Source organism: Saccostrea cucullata, unplaced genomic scaffold (assembly GCF_032062105.1).
Source record: "Saccostrea cucullata isolate Sc308-1 unplaced genomic scaffold, CSIRO_AGI_Scuc_v1 ctg969, whole genome shotgun sequence".
Lineage (NCBI taxonomy): Eukaryota > Metazoa > Mollusca > Bivalvia > Ostreida > Ostreidae > Saccostrea > Saccostrea cuccullata.
In genome coordinates this window covers 233,453-238,414 of record NW_026932596.1, presented here as the reverse complement: position 1 = coordinate 238,414, position 4,962 = coordinate 233,453, and the positions used below count along the sequence as shown (strand labels likewise).

The 4,962-nt window shown below is 30.2% G+C and overlaps 1 long non-coding RNA gene across 2 annotated transcripts; it reads right to left on the bottom strand.

The window, feature by feature from the left end:
- Positions 1-256: 256 nt before the first annotated feature.
- Positions 257-3,166, bottom strand: LOC134235550 (uncharacterized). 2 transcript variants are annotated; one of them, XR_009985430.1, is made up of 4 exons: positions 2,944-3,166; positions 2,160-2,281; positions 1,410-1,468; positions 257-1,225 (listed from the first exon to the last, which is right to left on the bottom strand). It is a non-coding gene; the product is annotated as an uncharacterized LOC134235550 (long non-coding RNA). The 2 variants fall into 2 exon arrangements; XR_009985431.1 differs by lacking the exon at positions 257-1,225 and having other exon boundaries at positions 1,363-1,468.
- Between the last annotated feature and the right edge of the window lie 1,796 nt (positions 3,167-4,962).

Sequence of the window (4,962 nt, the reverse complement as noted above, 5' to 3'; positions counted from 1 at the left end):
GAAACGTATATACTTTACAATTATAAATTAATTATTATTATTCCATTTTGTTGTTTTTGACACTGCGCCGCCTCCCGATTTTTTGATACAAGATATCTCCACTAAATCAATTTAACTTGGATAATATTTTATATTTTAATATATTTTTATCACAAATTATGTGTTCTTTGATTTAGGAAAATTTCATTTCTCAGTGTCGTCAATTAACTGAAAAACGCCGCTTGTCTACGGAATTTTGGGACAACCCTCGTAGATGTTGAATGAATCATTTACAACAAAAAAATAAAGGGGTATTCATATTTATTGAATTGCCAGGTTAGCTCGAATTTCCTCATTTTAAAAATTATCATTGAAAAAAGAAAATATGCTTTCAATTTATCATATAGGCTAATAATATAAGAGACAGGACAGGCGGTTAGATAATAGATTTTCTCTAAAATGTGATATGATGTTTTATTTTGGAAATAATTGCTGAAATTATTGCCATGTTTCCAAAAAACTTTTAAAAATTCAATCCGAATTTCCTCTGTTATAAAATATACTGGTTTCATTATTACAAAAAAAAGTAAAGGTTCGCGAACGAAATACATGTATATTTTTGCTGAGTTAAAGGCCAAAACTTTATGTTATATTATAGAATCTTTATAATTATGTTTTGTACATGAACTAATATATGACATGTATATAAATATTTATCAGCGCCAACACAATTACAATAATTGTCAAGGGTGCAACATACTAGTATAAGAATCACCAATTGTTCATACAATTTTATACAATACACTGCATCAAGATTTTGAGGCTATACATAAATCACACAATAATAATTTACACAATAATACACAATAAATATGTATTACAAAGATTTCTAAATATATGGTATTTCTTAATAAATAAGTGTTATTTTTAGTATTTCTGTACATTGACTATCAAAGGTATTTGAGACAAATTTGATACTTTTCCTTTCAAGAAAAAAATACATCAACTTCCTTTCAAAAGTTAACTTATAATTGTTGTATTTTTGGTAGCTAAATAAAAACGAAATACATCTTAAATCTCTCCTGTGTAACAAATAATTTACAAAATCTTTCATTAGGGAGTGTTTATAGGCAAATCCCCTTTTCTGTAGCAAGGTTATGTGCACCAAGTCTCAAGCTGTTAATGATTGGTCTCTCTGTTCTTTTTTTTTTTTTGGGGGGGGGGATATCAGTGTAATTCACAGCATCTGAAATCATCAAAAACAACAATAACTTGATAACATTTTAGTTTGGTGAATTATGAACCTTTTCTCTTTTGAATATTGATCTGATATTATTTGTTTAAATGCTTCTCAGATATGATTTTAATGAATTTGAGGAAAAATCTTAACTTGCTGAAAAATGAGAAAATCTTTTTAGTTCACCACTCACTTGATGTGCGAATTTCTTGCTGAACATCTGTTCACCGCCTGAGAGTCCAATTTTTTTGCCTACAATTATAAAAAAAGGATTAAATATATGCATAGCAGTAAAAATGCTGCATTACATGTTACAGTGTATTATACTTTCAAGTTACCTGGTAAATACTAAAATCTGATTAGTTTAGATGCATCTAACAATTCTTATTGTTATACTTTTAAAAATTTGTTCCTATACAAATCTATACATTTCTAATGTTTTGCTGAGCGGGCATAAAACAATTGACATTAAATAAACCACTGAGTGAGAAGTTGGACCGGTTGATGAAATGTTGGACCGCTTACATATACATCACACAATTGGTGGTCAGGAGCTTAATATAATATGTATTTTTTGATGTTTAGCAGTGACGGGCGTGAAGTTCAAGACAGTACAAGATAGATATACATCTAACTAATTATTAAAATGAAAGGTATCACAAAACATTTACTGACTGTGTTCTCAAGCAATTAAATTTCGTCGATCCTCAAACCAAATTGTCTGCCTTTGGCCTATCTGTCTCAGGCAGACACTTTGGATCTTGGGTCTGATAAAACGCAAGTTGCCCTTGAACTCAGTCAGTAATATTTAAAATTGACATCCCTTGTATCAGTTGACAATGGTTTTCCTCGGGGTGTCAATTTGGATTGTAGCCCTCAAAAACATGCACTATTTATATAATAGTTAGATACAGTTGTGTTCATATTTCTTATAATTATGTACCTCATTAGTCCATCTGCAAGCAGATTTTGCTCAATCATCCTGGCTAAGTCTGGCCTTCAGTCTACCTTCAACTACAAGTAGTCTACTCCTGGGTAAATTAAGTACTGTAGGGCTGTTTGCTCCTAAGAATTAAACATGAACAGTTCTTAGACAATTGTTTTTGAATTAACAAAAACCAGTTATAAGATTAAACATTCAAACTTATCTGTATTTCATTTATTGATTTATAAAAAAAATGAATGAAGTTTTTTAATAAATATATTTTATTTCATTACACCACGTTGTATAACAATGTATAATGTCTTATTTAAATTTGTACTAAAAAAACATATTAAACCTAAAAACACAGAAAAAATACAATAATATAAATAATTTCTGGACCATTGTGTTTCATTTTGCTCCATAAATTAGACAACTGTTTGTCTCAATGTTATTGATTTTGCCACACAATATATACTCATTTTTCACTTTGATTTGTACCCCAACGGAACACCTTACTTTTCTAACAACTTGATGATTGCTGTGTCTTTAACAAATAAGGCTAGTTAGTAATGTAACTTGTTGTAATTATATACAAGCATTTTTGTGAATAATTATTATTCATAAAACTGACGAACACACGGAAATGATAAATTTTAATCCTCAAATGTTGAACAGTCCCGGGAACATCATACGAAATACATCAATCTATAATATCCTTGCGAATCTCCATTTATCAGTAAAAACCACGTAATTCAATTTCTAAATTATAAATTAAATTGTCAGACATACATAACTAACTTACATGTACAATCTCACTGCACAGTGACCCGAAATGAATTCAGGCGATCGAAGCAACGTGGGTCTGCAATCTCGCATGTTCATTGTTTGTGACCTTCAACAGTTCAAGTTTCCTTTGGTTGATCGGGTGTCCCGAGCATAAAGAAATGGGTGACTTAAAATTGTTTTAATCATCCCTGGGCTTCTACAATGCTTCAATAATGTTTACGGCTTGTATATTTTACAAAACAATCCTCTTGGCGTTAGGGGTCTACGGGAAACGACCTGGACATGTTGACATTCGCTACGGAACTGCGCATTTTATGGCAATTGTCGCAAATCAAAGAAAAAAATCACGAACAACTTAATTTTTTAAATAGAAATAGACTCAACAATACATAAACTAATAAATAAAACAATAATTTTTTATTCAGATTGATTAAATATGTAATTTGCATTTTACGACTTCCAAAATCTATGGAGACCCATTGACGACGTAAAATGCTGACAAGAATCCATCCTTAAATTGAATAAGTTGTATTTCTTAAAAGACCATTTTAGTAATGATTCAATGTTTCAAGTACTTAATACAGAATTTTAAGTATGGAATTTTTTTTATATGAAGAAATGTTTAAAAGAAAGATAACTCCTCCTCAGAGGTGTATTTTTTTCTTACAACCACATACAACATCGTAATTTTCTGACTTAGGAACCATCACTTCATGGTGTTTTCTGACAATATTTAAATAGGTATTATACTAAGTATTATTTTCATATACACCTCATATTTCAAATTAAATGTAATGATAATCAATCGTTACTGTTTCTGTTCTCTATGTTGAAATTTCTTCATATCATGATCTGACATAAAAATCATTTCTGAAAAAAAGCTGTGCTTCATACATCAAACTATTTTCCATGTGGCTCTAATGTTTGTTGTTTTTGAAAATCAACATTAGAAATATTAAATTTTCTGACTGAAATTTGATAGCAGAGGGTCGGGACCCCTTAAAATAAAAAAAATAATAACAAATTATGTAATGACACGTTCTTATCGGAAAAAGGTCATTGATTTTGTTCTCGCATTTTCATGGTTGTATATGAATAATATCATTCTTTTATCTAAATTTCAGGCTTTTAAAACAGAATTGAATAATACATGTAGATTTTTTCAATTTTATCAATCTAGATATTTTATCTCATAATCAACCGGCATTTCAAAGTACAACTATAAGTCGGGTTGGTTCTGAGGCAGATATGGCCGTAGACGGGAATCCTGCAACTTGTGCGATGACTGATTCATTTGGTTCTAGTAGTAGTAAAAGTGATAGGGCTTGGTGGTACGTGGATCTGGGTAATATCAACAGTGTTTACAGCATAAGAATACAGTTTTTGGACATGGGCCAAGCATATGGCAAGTTTAAGTAATAAATATTTATTTACATTATTGATGGCTGCTTTTCGATAACAGATAAGCTTGTAAATATACATATTTTGTCATGTTGCTTGGTACATGTAGTAGCATTTTATTGTGCCCAAGTAAACCGATGAAGAAGAGAAAGAAAATTGAAATTGTATAGCCACACATGGCCTACCCTCTTTTCCTTTTTGTCATAACATAAGATCTCTCAAGAATTCATCTTGCTTATACATATTTACAACACCTTCCCCCTTTCTCCTTAAAAAGGATAAACACAAATTTATAGCTTTAATCAATGTCTTCTGCAAAAAAAAAAAAAAAAAAAAAAAAAAAAAAAACTTGCATACTTGAACTTGAACTACACTAATATATAATTATCATTATTTCATTGATTCATCATCTTGAAATTATTAAAAATGCATATCCTTATGTCCTTGTTTAGGTGTTTTAATTTCAAATTACCAACTTCTTTCTTTAGTTCTTAGACAAAGGGGGAGATTTGCTGGATTTTCTCTTTATCTTTCAAATTCACCTATAAAAGAAGACGGATTTATGTGCTACAAAGACGGACCAGAATTACCTCCACTGGATTTCAAGACAAAATGTACAGGATATGGTAGATAT